Raw genomic sequence first — 22,303 nt, forward strand, 5'->3', positions numbered from 1 at the left:
AAAGACAACCGCTTTTCTGGGGAGGTTGTCTTCAGGCACTCAAAAGGGTCCAGCATTTGACATACCGGCATAGGCTTTCCTACAATAAAGCCTCTAACAAAATTAGGCTGTCCCAAATCCCTGGTAATAGCATTATTTACCTTTATACCAAGAAGGTTGAGAAAGCACCAAAATCTGCATGTGGCGTGTGCCCAGGCAGACTTCAAAGGGTTGGTGCTATAAGATCTAAAGTTCTTATGAGATTGTCCAAAACAAAGAAACATGTCAGCAGGGCCTATGGTGGTTCCATGTCTGCTAAATGTGTTCCTGACAGGATCAAGCATGCTTTCCTTATTGAGGAGCAGAAAATTGTGAAAGTGTTGAAGGTGCAAGCACGGAGTCAGAAAGCTAAATAAAAAATGAAACTTTTTGAATATTAAAAATGAAAAAGCTTGCCAAAAAAAAAAAAAAAAAGAAAGACAACCCGTCAGAGATTGCAAAGCCCCAGGAAAAAAAATAATGACATCCTAAATGTCAGTAGTGAAAACCAAAATGGAAAAAAAAGGATGAACTTAAGTGGGATCAGGGATGTGTTGCAAAAGGTCTTACCCATGTGGAGGCTGAGGGAGATGAGGGACTCTAGAATTTTCTCAAGTTTTTAGATTGAGCACCTGGGTAGATGGGATACTGTAACAGAATTGTGGAAAGCTGCAGTACAAACAACTTTTGTATGGAAAAGAATGGACTCAGTATTGACTTTGTCGAATTTGAAGTTATTTTAGGTCCACCAGGCAGGGATGTCCCTTAGGCAGTTGGGTTTGAATCTGAAGATGTAAGTCAGGAATGGCGTTAAGGATTTTGGAATCATCCAGAATATAGGTTATAGTGAAAATCTAATATATGCATGGAGTTTTAAGAAGAGAACAGGCTCAAGTGTTATACTTAGGAAAGCACAAACAGTAGTTTTTAGCAGTGATAATACCTGAAAAAAATCCTGAGGTAGAACTATACCATGTCATTAAGGCAGCCTACCTGCCAGCTGTTATGTCGTAATACCAAATAATGAAAACATCAGCCTCCTGCCATCTCTTTCATTTTCATTCCTTATGGTTCCTAGTATTCTGATGAAGAAGAATCCTTGAAGGAGTTTTTCCCTGCTGTCTAATGTAAGGCTTCCTAAACTGTGCTTTCTAGAGCATTTCTGGCAATTCTGCAAGATGTTAATAAGCCTTCACAAACTCCTATGTCAAAAACTGAAATATGAAACATTTCTTAATTGCAATCCTTCTTAACACCTTTAATAATGTACACCAGGAATTTCTAAGAGGGATTGTAGTTAGTAGCTCCTTCCTGAGTTCCCCCCACCCCAAACCACAGACCCCTTTTCTTTAGGGACTACCTATTAATATCTCAATTTTTTTTTAAAAATGCTCATTTTTTGATTGGAGAAATTAATGTCATCTTCATAGTCATTTGGGCTTTCAATATTTGAGGGTCTTTTGTATATGAAAGGTATACTAATAGTTACTGTGTTTTAATTTATAAAGCTGAGTGTTTTCATAAACCTTTAAGCTCAATTTATAAATCTTATTAATCTAGTAATTTGGGATTATATTTAAAACACTCATTTTCATTTGTTCCTTAATTAGTGATCAATTAGCTTATACATTTGACAGATTAAATTCTCCTAAACATTTCACATCATTTTCAAACTTGATTAATTGCATTACTTTAGACTTCTCAAACTGTAACTCCCAATATGCTTAATTTTCCCAAGCACTCTAAATCTCTGGGAAGGCAGCCTTACAAATCTAATACAAGTCTTTCTGAGCACTTAAACACCACTTTCACACTGAAAGCCAAATGCATGCCCTAGTCAATCAGTTTTCAAACACTGTATATGAACTTAGTCAATCAAACTGTTCTTAAGTATTTCAAATTAAAATGTCAAGATTACTACTACTTGCTTTAAAATATTTTAAATAAAAACCACAAGCCTTAAATATCGATTTCCTAATGTGTCAGATTCTCTTAAATGTTTCACACACTTGAAATAACAAATGAAATATTCCTAGCCCTAACAGAAGTATGAAAATTACTGTTTTCACCAATTCCATTTTTTAAAATATATTCTCTCCCTGTTTCTGGTTGAGGGCAGAGAATTACAGTCAGCCCTGCTAAAGCTGAAGATACAAGGCTGCTGGCCAGATTGGGAATTAAATACCTGGGTGTTAATTCCAGGATGGATCTATCTGAGCTTTTTTTTTTTTTTGAGTGATAATATTTTGTGCACATAAATTTTTTTGAAAACTGTATTATGCATCTGTCATCCCATTATTCTTTATCTTATTAACCAGTTTTATTATTTTAATTGCCCAATTGAATTAATGATATTCACTACCCTGCCATGGATTGCAGTTAATCTCTTAACTACCTAACGATTCTCCACCTGCTTTATATTTTGTTGCTCTTTCTCCTAGAACTATTCTTTAATACTTTTACTGATAAAAGGCAAAGAAGCCCTTACTATGCTCCTTATTATATGCTTTCTTAACTTTAGTGTTTTTCTTGTTTCTGCTTTCTTTTTTGTTTATTATACTCCATCTATGGTGATTTTGTTCACTGTCACCTTTATTTCAAAATTTCCTTTTCATCTTTTTTCAGGCCATGAATTATTAAGTAAAATTTCCAAGCCAATAGTTATTTAGCTTAAAAACAAAAACAGTCATGGAAAGTGGTCAGCTTGTCATGTTATTTACTTTCAGTGTGATTTTGGATAAGCTCATTTTAATCTCTGAGCCTTGACTGCCTCAGCTTTTAAACCAGATGAATATCTTACCTGTCTGCAGGCAGGGGCCAAATGAGAAGATATCTTGGGGCCTTCTCTTTCATCTTCGATAGCTCTAATTCTTACTGCTTTTCATCTTGCTCAGTTGCTCTTTACTGACACGGTCTGTATATGCGGGTCATTTTGTAGAACTACTCAGAGAAATAACTTTTTCAACCTTTAATTAGTTGTAAATATTTAAAAACTGGGAGATTTTACTCTTTTTTTTCCCAAAGATGGAAAGATGTGAAAATACTGTGTCTGCATTTCTCCTTCTCCCCAGCAGCTTGAGCTGACTTCTGTCTAGTGTCCTGTGCTTTCCAATTTGCCTCAGTGCCTACCGCATCCGTTTTGTAATGAATTGAGCCAATGAGGTTTACATAGAAACAGTTAGTGTAAAAAATAAGGTCAGTTCTAGAATTTAAGGCCCTAAGTTTATGTATATGATAGTATCAGCTTTTTGAAGAAACAAAAGTTTTAAATACTATACTTTTTTCGTATCAGTTTCAACCTATATGCATACTGAATTTTCATATAAAAACTAACTTCGGTTTAAAAAAACCAGTGAATAAAGCTCATGCTTCTCCTGTTTCTGCTTTTTTTTTTCTTCCAGTGTGAACATTCTGATTTTCCGTTGGGTACTAGGAAGAGGTGAATACTTTTGTTTGCTTAACTTGAGGACTTACTGTTCTATCAGGTTATTGCACTTGGACATAAATACCTTCGTATATTTCTGAATAATTATTCCTCAGATTTTTTTTGTGATATGTCTTGAATTTGCCCAATTTTCAGGTGATTGATGCAGTCATTTAAAAAATTGCTTGGGGATTATGATCTTGTATACACTTAAAAGAGTGGACACCACGTTGAAATTACTACATTTTTTGGACTACATTTCTGTATAGGATTGGAGACACTCTGTTAATATTCCAGATAAGAAATCTGCTACATGTTTGTCATTTACCGTGGTTTTCTGGACTTAGGACATGAAATTCTATCAAGCAGCTTGAGAGCAATATTAAAAAATGATGTAGCATCACAAGCCAATGATAAATGTGTTCACCATAAGAATTTAAATGTGGTGAATAGATGCAGTAGTGTGATTAGCATTCAGTGGCCTATCTCTAATTTTCTTTACCTGCATTGAAAGCCAACCAAGCTTGAAACATTTTCAGTGCGCCGAGCATTTGTGTGCTCCACTCAGTATCAGGGCAAATTTTGCCCCTTTGAATTTCTTTCCGATATACATAGTTTGAAAAACAAATGTCCACAAATAAGAATATAAAAGTCACTTGATATCCTACACCATCACAAAAAAAGAATGTGGGGCTACTAGCACACAACAACTTTATTTCTCATTATTGGCTATAAAATTATTTTCTTGCCTAATTTGTTTCAATCAGACATTTAGTGGTGTATACCTAATTGTCTTTCATTAACAATCACACTCAATTAATATAAACATTGATTTATGCTTGATATCATACTGAATTTATAATAATTTGGAAACAAGAGACAACTTATAGGGAATAGAATGGAATAAACTCTGTAAGATACAAAACAAATCAGAAGTACTTTAAGAGTAAGCAAATTGTTATGATGCACAATAAATACACAAACAATTGTGAAGATCTGGGAACTGGATTTTGTAAAATGTGAACATGTTATATTCATACAATGGTGTATAAATTCTTTGGGAGGGGTACTTTCTTGTTTATTTCATTAGAATGATAATGAAAATTAGCTTCATGACCTTCATATACAGCACTGCTGTGTAATACAAATAATTAACTGCCACAAGTCTATTTCTGTAACTGAAAGAGACATGCAAAGGATTATGTTGTTTAAAGGACTCTTAAAATTAATAATTATAAATTTCTTCTACATGTAAAAGTTCTAAAAAAGAGAAGAAACTGAAATGGATATGTCTTAACTAATTATGCCTAAAATCTGATGCACATTTTCCTTTGAAAAGCCAATTTTCTGAAGAATAGTTATACACAGCTTCATTCCTGGCATGACTATTTCAGGTGTAGTGTTCAGGGATTATTTCAAAGCAGACAGATATATGATATAGAATGATTCTGGGGACAGACTTTCCAGATTAACAAGAAAAGAGAATTTTAAAATAGGTATACCTAAAATTGGATATTTTTAATGTGAGGAGTGCTTAATTCAATGGGGACATTTCTCAGAGAGATTTATTACTTTTTGATGGTGCCTCTGTGACTTTTATGAGAGTCCCTCAGTAGCTGTCCTCCATCAGAGAACATCTCAGAATTACTTTTTTTTCTGTCCATTTCCCCATATTTTTCATTTACTTTACTAGATTTGCTCACATTTATTACCCCTATTCATATTTCCTTTCATTCTTGATACATTGGAAGAAAATTTAAGAAAACAATTTTTCCAACACATACACATATGTGTACATATGCTATATCTATGTATATGTATGTGTATACATAGTTTGAAAAATGAATGTCCACAACTAAGAATATAAAAGTCACTTAGTATCCTACGCCATCACAAACAAAGAATGTGGGGCCACTGGCACACAACAACTTTATTTCTCATTATTGGCTATAATATTATTTTCTTGCCTAATTTGTTTCAATCAGACATTTAGTGTGTGTACCTAATTGTCTTTCATTAACTGTCACACTAAATTAATATAAATGATGATTTATATTTGTATATATGCTATATATATGTATATGTATGTGTATAGCATATATACACACAGTGCAAGCTTAGCATAGCATCTGTCTCTCTTGCACATTAGATTTAAAGGCTCACTAGCTAAAATGTGTTTAAAAATTGCAGATTACATCCAATCTTTTAATTTAGAAGATAAAGATATTGAGATCTACCCAGGTTAGCCACATGCCCATGTGGTCTTCAGACAGAGGCATAGCTCAGATGGGAAGGCACGACTCTGATGCCCTGCTCATACCTTCCCTTCAGTACTGCCACATCTGGATGAAGGAGGTCTGGGTGAAAGTAAGAAGTATTAAGAAAGACTGGGTGAGGTATTAGCAAACTCTAGATTGCAGTCAACTTGATCACTATATGCTAGGCAATTTTAGGAATATGACTTTCTATCTGTAAATGGAGGTAGAATAGATGAAGAACATTAGAAAGATTATTTAAGAATATGAATGGTGAATTAAGAAAAAGGTTAGGACCAATGAGATGTGACACAATATCTACTCCCACTTTACCCCTGTTTTAGAGTTAAAATATCAGAAGATATCAGAGGAAGTAAATAAAGTTTTATGAAAATACAATATTTGTTAAATTTAGGATATTTTGACCTTGAAGCATGTTAGCATACCATTTCATCTATCGATGTTTGATTGGGATCTTTTTACAACTTTCATTTTGTTCTTGATCATATTCATGCATTCCTTCTCCTTCTTAAACAGTAACACACTTTAATACCGGATTAAATGCCTTGTTCACTAATTCTATCGCCTATTTATATGTCTATTTATATTGATTGTTTTTTCTCCTCATTTTGGGATATGATTTTTTTCTGTTTCTTTTCATGCCTGGCAATTTTGACTGGATGACAGACATTATGAATATTATGTCGTTTGGTATTGATTTAAAAATTTTTAAAAAATATTTCTGGAGGCTGGGCACGGTGGCTCACACCTGTAATCTCAGCACTTTGGGAGGCCAAGGTGGGCAGATCATGAGGTCAAGAGATCAAGACCATCCTGGCCAACATGGTGAAACCCCATCTGTACTAATAATGCAAAAATTAGCTGGGTGTGGTGGCACACACCTGTAGTCACAGCTACTTGGGACTCTGAGGCAGGAGAATTGCTTGAACCTGGGAGGCGGAGGTTGCAGTGAACCAAAATCGCGCCACTGCACTCCAGCCTGGCACCTGGCGATGAAGGAAGACTCTGTCTCACAAAAAAGAAAAGAAAAGAAAATATTTATGGGCCTTGTTCTGGGAAGAGTAAAGGTGCTTGGGCACAGTTTGATCATCTTTGGCTTGCTTGTAAGCCTTTTTGGTAAATCCTGAACAGTGTTTATAGTCAAGTGCTAATTTGGCCACACTAGTGAGGGTTTGCCCTTCTGAGCCCTTGACTCAATGCCCTGTGAATTAGCAGGTCATTTCTATCCAAGATCATCAAGTACCAAGGCCTTCATGAGCTCCAGATAGTTTCCACTTCTTCCTTAATGATGGTTCTTTCCCTGGAGTCAGTAGTTTTCTTTTATATATGACCAGACCAGTATTCAACCAAAGACTCAATTGGACTGTGCCTGTCTCCAGAGCTTGCTCACTTGCCCTTTCTGTGCAGCTCCCTCCTTTCTGGTACTCTTGCGAGCAGATTCTGGCCAACTTGGTGTCCTAGAGCCCTAAACTCTGTCTCCTGAACCAAGCAAGACCGTTGGGCTCTGTTTGGAATCTGCTTCCCCATGCCACATCTGGAAACCCTTTTCAGGCAGTGAACATTTTACTTATACATATTGCTGTCTTCATTTGTCTCCCTTCTCTCAGATTTTATTGCGCAACATTACCCCTTATTCAATGTGTGTCAAAAAGTTTATGATACAGAGTGCTAACATGATCTATATACTGGGTTCTCTGAACACTGCTTGAACTTCTGTAAGCTCAAAGGCAGAGCCTTATCAATTTATTTGCAAACATTTATTGAGAGTTCATTACATAATAGGATTCTCTTAATTATTGGAAATACAGAGATTAATAAACTGTGTCCCCGTAGCCTTGATGAAAAAGCTAGCATGAACATTTTTTTTTACACTGACTGAGATTAAAAGATTGTTATAATTGGAGATTATCCTGAGAGATCAGAAGGTCTTAGAAACTTTGTGTGTGCAGTATGTAGCATGTAACTAGATCTTGAATACAGCATTCAATAAGTACTAAAGGATGAAGGATAGTGCAGCTAATTTATAGGCATATTCTGCTAAGAAATGCTTACAGCTTTTTTTCTTAGTTCCCAAGAAAAGATAACTTAAATCTAAGAATATGATGATGTATGTTTTAGAGAGAAAAAAAATCTAACTTATTTTGATTTGGACTATCATGAATGTTATTTATTGACAATTCCAAAAAACTTTAAATGTCACATTGATATCTAAGTTTATAGTCTTGTTTTGCTTTCTAATTGTCATATCAAACAATTGAAAAGTACCAATCGTATCAAACCTTCATTTGTAACTGCTGCTTCCCCTTTCTTCTTTTTTTCTCTTCTTTTTTTATTCTTTTGCTTATTTCTGTTCATGTTTTGAAAAGCAGGGTCTGCAGATAGTTATTTATATGTATGAATTCACTGGTTCATTCTAGTGCGAAATAGGTCATTCTGGAACAGTGAGAAATGTGATTGCTGAATTTCAAGCAGTTTTTGCTGCTCAGCTGGATCTGTAGAAAAAGGAAAGGGGTCAGGCCCGCACTTGTTGAAGGTTTCTTGTTGCCATTGTCCTAGTGAAAGAGACTTGATGCTGGTGAATGTGAAGTATTCAATATATTAGGGAGGAGGAAAGGGAGGCTTAGTATCAAGTTTAATAATTATTACAGTATTTTATTTTAACTGCTCTTTAGATGGTTAATACAAAAAACACCTAAAATGCCATCCTAATAAAGATGTGTAGGGCTCTTTCTCCTTAAAAAAAAAAATAGGTACAGCAAATAATAGCACTGTGAAAATTTTTAGGCACAAATCCGCCCTTTTTTTTTTTTTTTTTTTGCATGCCAATGTACTGAAAAAGAAAGAAAACTGCAGTAGGATTGGCAAGTTATGATTCTCATAAAAACTTTTAAAAAATTAAACAAGAAAATAAAGAATGTTAGAAAAAATTGTACATTACTCAGTATTTTAAAATGAAAATCATTTAATCTTCTGCCTTCTTTTCCTCTGTGTGGAAATTAGGGTTGTAAATAGGAAACTACTTTCAAATGTGAAACTGTTTACAAACTTGACAAAAAGAGCCATTAATTAAAATCTAATTTCCACATTCAAGTGGCAATTTTGTTTATGAATACAGCCATTAATTCATAGGTTTCTTTTTCTTTTTTGTATGACATAGTCATAATGTACTTCAATTATTTCCATTAATATCTAGTTAAGAAATTTCAGAAATTCTATATTTAGAAATATGTACTTTAGTCTATTTCAGTTGTTAATATAAATAAATAGGCTGCATTACTGAAGAATTTCTTTTAAATTAAACTTGAAGAGAGAATCTTATAAGAGATTAATTCAGAATTATGCTCAGGTTCTGCTTGGGTGTTCTTGAATCCAGTGGTTTGTCTCATATCCATTTTAAAGCAAGTGAGTTAGAATGAGTACCAACAGAACAGTGAGAGCTTCGCTTGGCTGGCCAAGGAGCAGGTGTGAGCTACGGGCACACCCTTCCCATTTAGGAGCTGTGTGGTACTGACAGACTATGATCTTAATCACTTATTGACCTGTAAGCTGGAAAAGAATGAAGGTTTCTGACTCAGTCATATGGCAGACTTTTAAATGGAAATCTTCATTATAAAGAAAGGGAATTCTTTCTCTGATTTTAACAGAATGGGAGTGTTATCTGCATCATCCCCATGACCCCACCTTCTGTGGACTGAATGAATTTAATGTTTGGAAACTGATTCAGATAAAATGTAGTATTGTGATTAAAGCTATCTCAGAACATTTTATCATGTATTGCTCTTGTATTATATACATTGTATCATGTATTATATACATTGTTTACATTGAGCTAATGCAATAACATAATTAAAGATTCCCCTAGGACTGCATAGGAATCTAGGAGTGGGGCACTAACCGGTATTCCATTGTGTGGGGGAAGGAAATTTCTCATCTTATTCGTTACTAGGTTTATGGCTGAGACCCCTATGACAAGACAGATATCAAGAAAAAAATAGAAATTTATTTAAATATAAGTTTTAGGTGACAGAGGGGCCTTCATAAGGAAATTAAAACCTAAAGAAACAAGTAAACCTGTATATTTTTATGCTAGGTTTGATGAAAAAGTCAATCAATACAGAGAAGTATGATTAGACAAAAAGGTTATGAACTAATGGTAATAAACTGTGAAGAACTTAGCAAGTCTTGTTTGTTGAGATTCTCCTCTGTGTCCCTGTATCATCAGAGATGAGGATGTTCCTTTCTTGTGGATATAGAATGAACACCTCTCACATGAAGGTCTTATGACCTGCTTCAGGGGAAGGTTAGAAAAAGGATATGGGGAAGGTGAGAGTGACCTTCCTCCTTCTGCTGTTTTCTCCAATGCCAAGGTATCATATTTTGGGGTAGTGTGTCCTGACCCTCCTCAATTCTCTCCATTACTCTTTGTCCTTCCTTTTGTAAACCTCAGATATTTCCCTGACTGTTCTCCCTTTTTACTTTCCTAATAGATCTTTGCAAGTGTGAGTCTTTTGGCCCACAGGAGAACCAGATATAATGGGGGTGCTTTTCCTAACTTGCCTTGTTTTAAGTAAGGACACAAATCTAGGATTTCTAAGGAGTGTTCTACTTAGTGCTGAAAAAAATGGAGAGGATTATCAAAGTGTTTTTTACAGTAGAAAACTAAAGGAAACATTTAGAAATCTTTAGTAATAGCTACCCATGTCTTTATTTAAATATATATATAGATCTATCCTAACATGATTATTCTTAGACATAACAACTTCATTCATTCATGAATCTATCAAACCTTTGAACATACTAGATGTGCAGCCCTAAGTGCCCAAAACTGACTCCTATATCTAAAGAGCTTATAATACTTCATAGTTTTCTAAGCACTTTCATTAGGATTCATCTGATTGTTTATCTACTTATTTAACAAATACTTGTTTATCTCCCTGTTGTTAGCACTGGAATTACAGCAGTGAATAAAATAAAACTCCACTGCCTTTGTAGAGTTATATTCCAGCAGGAAAAATGATAATGGACAAGTAGAAATATTCTTTACCTCACACAGTGCTAAGAAAAGTGTAAGAGATTAAAAGGATGTAGAGGGTGGGGTGTATGTTTGCAGTTTGAACTACAACTCATGGAGGAACTGGCGCTGGAGCAGAAACTTGAGTAAATTCAAGGAGTAAGCCACTTGGATAAAAGAGTAAATAATAAGTAAAAAGTTCTTGAAGCAGAAACACGTTGGTGTGTTTGAGAAACAAAAAGAAGGGCAGTATAGCCAGACCAAATCAGAGAAGGAGGGAAAGGCAGCAAATAAGGTTGGAGTGCTAGCCAACGGGCAGATTATGTTGGGCCTAATAGGTCATGCAAAGGGGTCTGGATTTTATTCTAGGTACAATGGAAAGCCTTTGGAAGATTTTGAACAGGAGAATGACAGGTTCTCAGTATTGGTTTAAAAGAATCATGCTGGCTAGTGGGTTGTGAGGAGATAGTACTGGGGAAAGGATGGCAAGCAGATAAATCAGGAGTAGTTTAAGTGAGATAAGATAGTGGTGTCCACTTGGGTGATAGGAGTGGAGATTATGGGAAGTGGTCAGCTTTTGTATATATTTTGAGGATAGAGCCAACAGCATTTGCTGCTGACTTGGATGTAGGAACTCAAGAGAGTAGTTAAGATGACCCCCCTATGCTATTGCTCCACACTGCAGTTAAGGAATGGAGGTTCCAATGTGAGCAGTACTTTCCCAAAACTAGTTCTGTTTTAGAACCTGGATTAACACTGAAACAAATGTAAAGTTTTTCTTGTTTTTTTCTTCTGTTCAGAAAACTAAGACCATTCTGGATTTAAGCAAGGAGGTGATATTCTGGATATCTGCACTCTAAATATAACAAATATCCTTATCACCATAAGGGTCACACACAATTTCATTGTGGGTTTTTTGTTTGTTTTGTTTTGTTTTTCTGAAAGCACACACTCAAGATCCTAAAAAAAATATTTAAGATTGTTTTATCCCTTCCATTCCATGTCTCCTTTCCTTAGTAGGACAGTAATGAATGATCAACAGCCATGTGTGCTTTTAGAAGGAGAAAGGAATACTTAAAGAAGGGCTCTTATGAAGCTGAAAAAGAACAGGAAAGAGAGAATAAATTGGGAATTAAAGTACCTCTCATTTATTTGTGTATATTATTCTCTTTCCAGCTCCTTTTCTTGTACTGTGTCAGCCTGGATGTCCAGATAAGTTAAGGCTGATCTTAGTCCAAGCTGCAAATAAAGTTGGGGACTGCAGATAATTTCTGTTTTCATTATTAAGGAATTAGCTAACTTACAGACATTGCTTATGTTGTACTACATACGTGACACTTATCAAAGTGCTTATATATTCTAACTTGTATAACTCATTTAATACTCACCAAAGTGTGCAAGGAAGTTAATACTTCAGATTTCCCTACTTTAAGATGAAGAAACTGACCCCAGAGAGGTCAAGTGACTTGCCTTGGGTTTGTAGAGCTATAGTGGAGTAGCAGAGCTAGGATTACCATCCTTCTCATGAGAAATAAGATGTGTGTTGAATCCAGTGAAAAGGGAGAACATTATTTACCTTTCATAATTCAGCAGACTCTGAAGTTTTAGATAAATGAAGAGGAATATAGGATTAGGAAAAAATGTTCCCTGGAATATAATTAATTCAATTTCATCAAAAGCAGAATCAAAGTGTGTGTGTGTGTGTGTGTGTGTGTGTGTGTGTGTATGTGTGTGTATTTAGCAGATATCCATTGGAAGGATACAAGGAAGATGAGCACAATGATGGAGTGAGATGCGCTCACATTAGTCAACCCTTAGGAAATCCCTCGGGAAATGGGTATACATCCTGATTCTGTTAAAGTGTCATGGGATCCTTGGAGTGTTGCTTTGCCAGCCAGAAACCTCTGTAGCTGGTGGCACCTTTGCCTGAGTTTTGTGCTAGCCCACTGGGCTTGTTCTACCCACTTGGCCTGGCAGGCTGTGCTTGGCTTGCCCTTGTGGCCCAGATCCCCCACTCACCAAAGGCAAGCCAGGTGCGTGACGAGGGGTGTGTGAGCGAGCAAGTGCAGGGTCCAGCCACTGCACACAGCCAGGCATGCCAGCTGCGGCAGGGTGGGCAGCTCTGGGCACCAGCATGGGTACCAGCTCCCTGTGAGGCTGTGGCTGGACCAGGAGTACTACAAGTGGCTTCCACTGTGGGCACTGGAAAATGTGGTGGTACCTTGAAGCTTGGAGATACCAGGAACCACGGAGCCCCAAAGAGTGTGTCACAGCCCTGGCTTGGGGAGCTCCTAGGTCTGGACTCCCCAAAGGGCTACAGTTCTTCTCTCCCTCTCATCTCCTGCAATGTGGCAAGTGGGGTTGGGGACCATGTTTCATCCCTGTTTTTGTTACAGCTCTTTCGGTCCCACCATTTGGTGGGTCCCAATTTCTTGTCCTATGTCCAGGAAGAATGAGGTATACAAATGACGGGAGGGTGAGCAAGGCAACGAGGTGCTTTATTGAGCCATAGTATAGCTTTCAGGAGACCAAAAGTGGGTGCCTTCCTTCTGCAGGCAGGTTACCCTGGAGAGTGCAGCTCTTAGCAGAGAGGAGACCTGGACTGGGTAGCTCCCATCTCCAGGAAGGTTGTCCTGTTTTTTCTGCATCCCTCAGTTGAGAGATGACCCAGAGTTGGTAGCTCCTATCCACAGGCAGGTCATCTGCCTTCTGCCCAAGTCTGGCTGAATCTGGGGGGTTTTATGGGCTTCAGAGGGGAGTAAGTTTGTGCTGATTGGTCCATGGGTGGCCATGGGCAGCCATGGTCAGCAGGAAAAAGCACTGTAAGTTCTCACTCTGGTCTGCAGAACTGGCAGCCTGACCCCCAGGCTTCACACCATTCCTGGCCTGCAGGTGGGGCTTCACCCTGGATTTGCCCCTTCCTGCCTAGGACCCTGTCTGCCTCCAGCCACCATCAACCTGCCATCCATAGCCCCCAGGCTGTGCATGCTAAGGAGTGCCAGCAGGCTTGTGCTGAGCTGCCCTCACACCCCCATTGACCTCCCTCTGATGGTTGTCAGTGTATCGCAAATTCCAGAGACCTCTGTGGCAGGGGTCTAGTGTGTCAGCACTGCCCCCATTGTGGGTACACCTAGCTGGGTCGCAGCAGCCCCAGGCTCGGCCTCAACTTTGCTTCAAAATCATCATGGGTGTCAGGAGTGTGGAGATGCCAGGTAGCAGGAACAGGCACTTCTGAGCCTGTGGGCAGGGGGCCTGCCTGGCCCCAGGAGCGCAGCAATGCCTGGGTCCACAGCTACAGCTGGGCATTGGTAGCTGCACCTGAGAGGGCAGGGCTCCCTCCCCTCCAACGCAGAAAAGGGTGGGGCTCCTGGCTTTTCCAAGCTCCCACCACCTCTGTGGAGCAAGTGGCCCTGGCGACACTTCCCGCACTGCAGTCAGCATCTTGGCAGCCACTGCTCCAGACAGGCCACAGCTGCCATCAAAAACAGTACCTGTGGCTTGCCAAAGTTGTGTTTATGTATGTGTCATCTGTTCCTTTAAAAATACCTTTTGCCGGCTGGGTACAGTGACTCTCGCCTGTAATCCCAACACTTCGAGAGGCCGAGATGGGTGGATCACCTGAGGTTAGGAGTTAGAGACCAGCCTGACCAACATGGTGAAACCCCGTCTCTACAAAAATAAAAAAATAAAAAAAATTAACCAGGCATGGTGGCAGGTGCCTGTTATCCCAGCTACTTGGGAGTCTGAGACAGGAGAATCACTTCAACCCGAGAGGCAGAGGTTGCAGTGAGCCCAGATCGCACCATTGCACTCCAGCCTGGGCAAAAAGAGCAAAACTGGGTCTCAAAAAAGAAAAACCTTTTACCTTGTTTCTCACCACATATTCTATTCAACTTATGTATTTTATTAAGACAGTTTAGAATCTGTAATTCACCTTTTTATTTTTCATGTTTTTATTTAAACAGCTTTTGGAATGAAAAGAATGAGATTTCTCTTAAAGGAATCTAGCAAAATGAAATTGTCCAGCTTCAAAGGACAGTGAATTATAAATTAATGACTGATCATGTAGACACTTTGCTTAACAGTTAAAACGCATTTATGTCTTTATTTCATCTAATTAACAGAAAACACAAAAATAATATGCTTTTCATAGTTGTATTTCAAATTCAGAGGTGTTCACTTTGGGAGACCGATGGCAGGCATTGGAGACCAGCCTGGCCAACATGGTGAAACCCTGTCTACTAAAAATACAAAAATTAGCCAAGCATGGTGGTGCATGCCTGTAATCCCAGCTACTCAGGAGGCTGAAGCAGGAGAATCGCTTGAACCTGCGAGCTGGAGGTTGCAGTGAGCTGAGATCTCACCATGCACTCCAGCCTGGGCGACAGAGTGAGACTCTGTCTCAAAAAAATGAATAAATAAAATAAAATTCGAGGTTTTTAAGTAGGAAATTTTACATAATTGATTCTTATCGTATTTACCATTTTTCAAATTTTATGAGCATTTCCTTTAGTTTTTTTCACCTCTTTAAAAAGTGACAACTTTGGGCTGGGCACGGTGGCTCACGCCTGTAATCCCAGCACTTTGGGAGGCCGAGGTGGGTGGATCATGAGGTCAAGAAATCGAGACCATTCTGGTCAACATGGTAAAACCCCGTCTCTACTAAAAATACAAAAATTAGCTGGGAATGGTGGTACGCGCTTGTGGTCCCAGCTACTTGGGAGGCTGAGGCAGGAGAATTTCTTGAACCCAAGAAGCGGAGGTTGTGGTGAGCCGAGATCGTGCCATTTCACTCCAGCCTGGCTGGGTAACAAGAATGAAACTCCGTCCCAATAAATAAATAAATAAATAAATAAATAAATAAATAAATAAATAAATAAAGACAACTTTATTGAGATGTTACTACATACCACAAAATTCACCCATTTAAGGTATACTATTCAGTGGCTTTAGTATTTTCACAGTGGTTTAATATATTCATATTTAGCACATTCACAATTTAGTATATTCAGTATTGCTGCTATCTAATTTCAGTAAATTTTCATCAGTCCAAAAAGAAATCCTGTAACCCATAGCATCACTCCTTGTTATTCCTTTTCCTTAGCCCTTGGCAACTATCCGTCTACTTTTTGTCTCTTAGGATTTGCCTATTCTGGATATTTCATATAAATGGAATACTGTAATATAATGTGCACCCTTTTATGTCATTTTTTTTTCAGGTAATACAGTGTTTTCAGTGTTCTTTCATGTTGTAGCATGTATTCATTTCCAAACTTCATTTCTTTTTATTTACAAATAATATTCCATTGTACTGATATACCATGTGTCTGTTCATTAGTTGATAGACATTTAGGTTGTTTCTATTTTCCTATTATGAATATTTGTATACAAGTTTTTGTATGGACATATATTTCCATTTCTCTTGGATATATACCTTCGAGTAGAATGGCTGGGACATGGGGTAACTTTACATTTCATATTTTGAGGAATTCCCAGACTCCTTTCCAAAGTGGTTGTACCATCTTATAATCCCACTAGCAGCATTTAAAAGTTCTAATTTTGGCCGGGCGCAGTGGCTCATGCCTATAATCCCAGCACTTTGGGAGGCTGAGGCAGGTGGATCACCTGAGGCCAGGAGTTCGAGACCAGCCTGACCAACGTGGTGAAACCAATCTCTACTAAAACTTAAAAAACTTAGCTGGGCATGGTTTTGGGTGCCTGTAATCCCAGCTACTCGGGAGGCTGAGATAGGAGACTTGCTTGAACCCAGGAGACGGATGTTGCAGTGAGCTGAGATTGTACTATTGCATTCCATCCTGGGCAACAAGAGCAAAACTCAAAAAAAAAAAAGTTCTAGTTTCTACACATTCTTGCCATCACTTGTTATTGTCTGTCTTTTCAATTTGATTTTTGTTTATTTTCTTATTTAGAAGAACTGAAAACCTGTCCTACTTGCTTGTTGGGGCCGTACATGCTCAGTTTTTCCCTGTTTTAGACTGTGGTGGGGATGGTATAGTAGAAAGAGCCCGAAACTTAGAAGAATTGGCATGAGTCCCAGTTTAGCACTTACTGCTTGAATGAACTTGAGTAAATCATTCAGTTCACTTTTGTGAACTTCAGTTTCTCCCTGTTTAAAATAGGATTAACTCTTGCTTTCTAGCGATGATCCAGTAAAGCAATATGTAAAATATATTAGAGGATCAGATTCTTCTTCTTGTTCCTTTTCAGTCACTCTCCCTTTTACTCTCTCTTTGATGCATATTTCTTAATAAATAAGGAGAGATACTAAGTAATTTTGTTTTAATGGCCTTTCCCTCATGGGATATAAACCCTAAACAAGCTTTAAATTTCCTTTCTGTCTTTGTAATTGTTAGTTAACATTAAAAGTAGTTGTATCAGCAGAAAAGTTGAAAGCAAAGTTTGTCTCCTGCTCTATTCCATTTGGGAAGAATTTTATAATTTGTCTAGGATAATAAATGAAGTAGATAATCTATATATATGGATAATTAAGAGATGAATGTGGCTTTTTTTCTAGTATTTAAATTGTTTTCCCATATTTTTCTTATTTATTCTTATAACTTAATTGTGTATCCAAAGAAAGCTGTGTTTTCTCCTTTACCTTCTTTTCAGGTAAAGGCAACTTTCAGAACATATGCAAGGTTTAATGGCTTCAAAACAGCATGTGGCCTTAGTCTTCACTGGTTTACAACAGCCAGACTTTTCTGCTACAGTTTTGCCTGAATCACCTTCTGAAGCCAAATCAACACAACTATACTCTTTCACAAGTGCTATTAACTTTCTTTTCATTGTGTTTTGCCCTCTCTGCCACTTGCCTGGCCCATCATTCCTCCTGTCCAGCCCCCAAGGTCCACTTCAGTTGCACCTTATCCAAGAAGCCTTCTCTTCTCTTTCTTCATTCATTAGAATCCTTTTTATTTACTGCTATTTTTTGATATAAGAAGCTATTTATACATTTAAAAAAATCAGAATTGCATACTCCCCAAATTACTATATATGTATCCTTCCAGTCATTTTAAATATATATCCAAATATATTTTTGACACAAATGAGAATATCCCATATATGTTGTTACATACTTGCTTTGTCACAAAACCATGGGTCATCTATTGCACTCACTGAATGAATCTCTTACTTTGTATTTCTGTTTTTATTTAATGTTTTTATTAGTGTATTAGTCTTACTCTTCCAATTAAAATAGACACATCTTGGAGGACAGAGACTATATCTTAAACTCTTAGACATTAACCAGGAGCACACAGAAGTCTGCCCTGCAAGAGACATTCAATAAGTGTTGTTGGTTAAGTTGGACATTTTGAGCCTATACTTAGTGTGATCTTTTGTAAATTCAAGAGAAATCTTAGAGGATTGACTTCTTTATTTTCACTATCGGTAATCTTTCTAATCAAAATAACATTTAGAAGTACAGTTGCATGTAAGATTAATATTTGGTTTACAGAAAGAATAAAACTGATGTTGGAAGTTTGAGAAGGCCTGGCATGAGGCATATTGTCTGGAACAATTTGTTTTGTAAAATGAGGGAAAAGGATAGCAGGTAGAGGGGGATGAAAAGGGTAAATCAACAAAAAGTAAAACAGTTATTTGGTTGGGGATTGAAAGAAAGGGTAACTGTAGGGAAACTTTTTGAGAATTCAAAGACATGTAGTCAATACAAAAACTACGGAAGAGACCTGTTATTCTTTTAACTATAATTAAAAAGCCCTACTGGCTTCCCAAAATACCTATTCCATCAAGGAAAAAGATAAGCTTTGTGTGTAAGTGAAAGACAGTATCTCTTCTTTGTCTTGAAACAGTTGAAAAATAATATGTTTTACTACAAGAGTATGAGATTGCCTGATAAATACATGATATAAAAGCCCAAAATTAATCTTTTGACATGTATTTGTTTACTTTTGATTCACGCAAAGACTAATGTTATGTTTTATTTTTTTTCTAAATTTGATTAATAGTATTTTATACTAAAGGTTCGCAGTGAAGATAGCAATGATAGAATCTGGTGACCAAAAGATCATTTTTAACAGTAGTAAATAATGTATTGTTTTTAAAACAGGCAATGGCCCGACTTTGTGCATTTTCTAATGAATGCTATTTGAATTTTAAAGTTCTTCATGCCACTGGAAAGCAGAATGGCTGCCGCTTAAAACCATAAGCTGCAGGAAGTTTCCTGAACTTTTAGAAATTGAATTACTGAATACAGGTTACCTTTTGCATAATTGTATAAAGCTGATGAAATGGGTCTCTTTTGCTCTGATTGCTTTCCAAATTCTACCCAAGTGAATTCACAGCTGATGGTTTTAAGCAGAGCAAAGACAGATTAACTGGCTCACATAAAATAAAACGTTTAGAGACAGAAAAATTAAATAGTCCTACAGCTCCAGAAGATGTTATACATATTTTCAAAATACCCAGTAATTCTTATGGCAAGTACCATCTCTCCCTCTGATTAAATTCATTGTGGTGTTTATAACATATTTTACCTGGTGCTATTAGTTGATATTACATCTTTTATTTAGTTTCTCAACTTTGCTTTACAGTGTTTAGAATAGTAAATGTCACTGGCAAAAAAAAAAAAAATAGCATGAGAAAATTGCTTTAAGATTTCTCTATTCGATTAAAGGTATTTATATATTAATTCTGCCAGGAATGCTTTAGATGGTTAAACATTAGTGACACACATAGAGACATTATTCCTGAGTGTGTGTTTGCAGAAGTATCTTTATCTTTTCATGAAGGTTTTTGTCTTGCCTTGTTTTTTGGTACTGTATATCTACACACACCATTGTGCAATGATGGACTTAAATGAAAGCAAAACAAAAGAGAAGCCAAAAGTAACACAGTTGCTGTGGTCTGGAGCCCTTCTGACCAACAGTGTGGCCTAAGCTAAAATGGAGATAGCCCATCCCACAAATACATGCACTTCAAATTCAAAGGAGTAATGTAGACATTATTTTCATTTAAAAGATAAGGAATCAGTATCTTAAAAAGGTTTAAACAATTTGCCGAGATCTCAGTTAGTGGTGAAATCAGGATTAAAATTCAGGTCTGTCTGATTGGAAGATTGGTTTGGTTACCTTAGTGCTAAAACATTTGATATACATAAAGCCATTTTTAGTGAAAGAAAATTAAAATTTAAGAAATTTATATTCTTAATTTGAGACTGAAAACTGATACAGAACTAAAAAATTCAGCATTTAAAAATAGTGCGAAGTCACTTCAGAGTTTCTGTTTTAGTACCAGGATCTTTTATGCCCTCTGTATCTCTTCAGATTCTGACTTTGTGAATGTCCCTCTTTGGAGACACAAACACTTTAATGAACATCTGTCTCTCAAGGCGGTATTTAATCCTTCTTCCTTGGGGCAGAGTATAGGCTACTGAAATAAATTCAACTCATCTCACTTAGGCCTCAGCCACTTAAATTCCCTATTGTACCAATTGACCTAGTCCTGGAGTGCAGCAGCCCTGGGAACTTGTGAACCCATTCACACAGGTCTCTGTCAAATGTGCCGCTTTCTCAAGCGGTTTTTTGCTTCTATGATGTCTACCTTGAACTTTTTGCAAAGTATATTCCTAGCATTTCTTCCAGACTTAAGTGGCATGCCCTGTATAGTCAATTCTGTATTTTTAGTAGCTTTGAAACATTTTTGTTCATTAAAATAAAAGCCACAGATTAGTGTAGGTGGTAATTAAAAGTTGGTACTTTTTGTCCAATACTTTTCCCTGCCCATGCACCATTGAGAAGCGTGGGAGAAGATTGCTTGGGAAATTACTATCACAAAGTATATTTTAAAATGGCTAATTATAAACAGTTTCTCCTCTTTTTGTATCACTTAGGGTTGAAATAAGGCAGAGAGGTAACTCAATTTAGTTCAAAAGCCATTTTCTAAATGAGAGGAATTAGCTGAGAACTGTTACATTAATAGACACTGCCAGTGGCTGTATTCTGCATACAAAACACTTGTTCATGTTTTCCTTGACCTCCTTTGATTGTGCCCAGCACTAAGTGTATACTGAATGGGTTCAGTCTGGTCTTTGGCAAGCATCAGGGAGTAATGAATAGTGGAACATAGAAAGGCTTAAATGTCCTGGCACAGGCCCTGTGTCAGTATGATGCACTAACCACAGCATTGTTCAATGAGAAGGCCCTGTGTTCCTTTGGAAATAAAATCTTGGCTTGTGGACAGAGGTCTATGTACACACATTGAATTTCTCTGTCTTCCGGCTATGCTATTCCATTCATAATTAAACTTTGAAAGCAAAGTTCTGAAGAGGTTCTTCAATGAGCCTCTCCTCTGAGTATGCCCAGAAACAAGTGGCTGATGTAAAAATGGCATAGCCCTACTCTTATTTGGGAGCTCTCTGAAATTTAAGTCCAAAGACTTGAAGAACAAACTCTTTAAGCTGGAGAGCAGTGTAGACATTCACTGTTTTTCCCCCAAAAGGTCTTCCCTCTGAAAGCTATGGTAATCACAGATTTTTGCTGCAGAATTTCTGATGTTCCGATCTTTTATGTTTACAGCTCCATCTGTATTTGTAGTGAAATGTCTAAATTTGTCTCAGTACATCTCAATTCCAAGAATGAATTGATCTTCTTATGAGCAGTTTCCCCTTGAAAACAAAGAAAGGAAGGAAAACTAGGCTCTAGAGATGGTTAAAGCTATGACATTATAACTTGCCTTTTCTTTCTAATTTTTATTCTTAAAATTGTATAGTCAGAGTCTGCCAGAAAGTACCTAAAGAAGCCAGGAATATTTGGGTAATAGCAATGTATGCTGTTGATATTGTAAATTATCAAGAAGAGTCTCCTAGGAGTCCTTCTAAAGCATATTTTAATTTTGTGTTATAAAACCAGCCGCCTGGTTAGGGTATAAGCAGTTAAATAAAACCATCAAGAACCTGCATTATGCAAGTATTTTAAATCTGAAGATGTTTTAGAACTACTTATAGAACTACTTAGATAATAACAACACAATTTCTGGGATTTGCTTAAAGACAGTTTGATGCAAGGATGAGTAGGTCAGCATACAAAGGAAGTAAGATTAGCCATGAATTCATTGTTGACCTGGGTAATGCATACATGCAAATTCTTATACTATTCCCTCTACTTTTTAGATGTTGGAAATTTTTCATAATTAAAAGTTAAAAACTTTTTTAGATGGTTCAGAATGATGGTTTCATAGGATGAAATGTTTTCTTGCTAAAGTAACACAGTGCAAAGATCTAAGCTACTTTATAATCTTAAAAAATTTGTATGCTATACAAATAATACAATTGTAAAGAATCTATTTTTACTTCAGTGATTGCATTTAGAATGCTAGCAGTGAATATGGTTCTAAAAACCATAGTATAAATCGTTTGATTCCTGAAATGCTTAGGTCATTGAGATAATTGGGATAGTTTAATTAATTTTGAATATAGGTTATTCACAGGTAAACAATACTAAAAGCATTACTATTTTGGAATACATAGCAGTAAACCCATACTAGACAATCTAATTTCTGTGAGATGATCAAGAAAATGGTTGTATTCTTATGGTT

The 22,303-nt window shown here is 36.9% G+C and overlaps 1 protein-coding gene and 1 pseudogene across 11 annotated transcripts in view; both read left to right on the forward strand.

The window, feature by feature from the left end:
* Positions 1–22,303, forward strand: part of FBXL17 (F-box and leucine rich repeat protein 17) — a 572,981-nt gene that overhangs the window by 274,649 nt on the left and 276,029 nt on the right. The gene's annotated exons all lie outside the window — the stretch shown is intronic.
* LOC103791474 (large ribosomal subunit protein eL34 pseudogene) overlaps positions 1–22,303 on the forward strand; it is a 40,868-nt pseudogene that overhangs the window by 321 nt on the left and 18,244 nt on the right. Inside the window, exon 2 of the transcript XR_013532421.1 lies at positions 1–22,303. This exon is cut by the window's right edge and continues 18,244 nt beyond it. The product of XR_013532421.1 is annotated as a large ribosomal subunit protein eL34 pseudogene (transcript).

The sequence above is a fragment of the Callithrix jacchus genome, chromosome 2 (genome assembly GCF_049354715.1).
Source record: "Callithrix jacchus isolate 240 chromosome 2, calJac240_pri, whole genome shotgun sequence".
NCBI classification, from domain to species: Eukaryota; Metazoa; Chordata; class Mammalia; order Primates; family Cebidae; genus Callithrix; species Callithrix jacchus.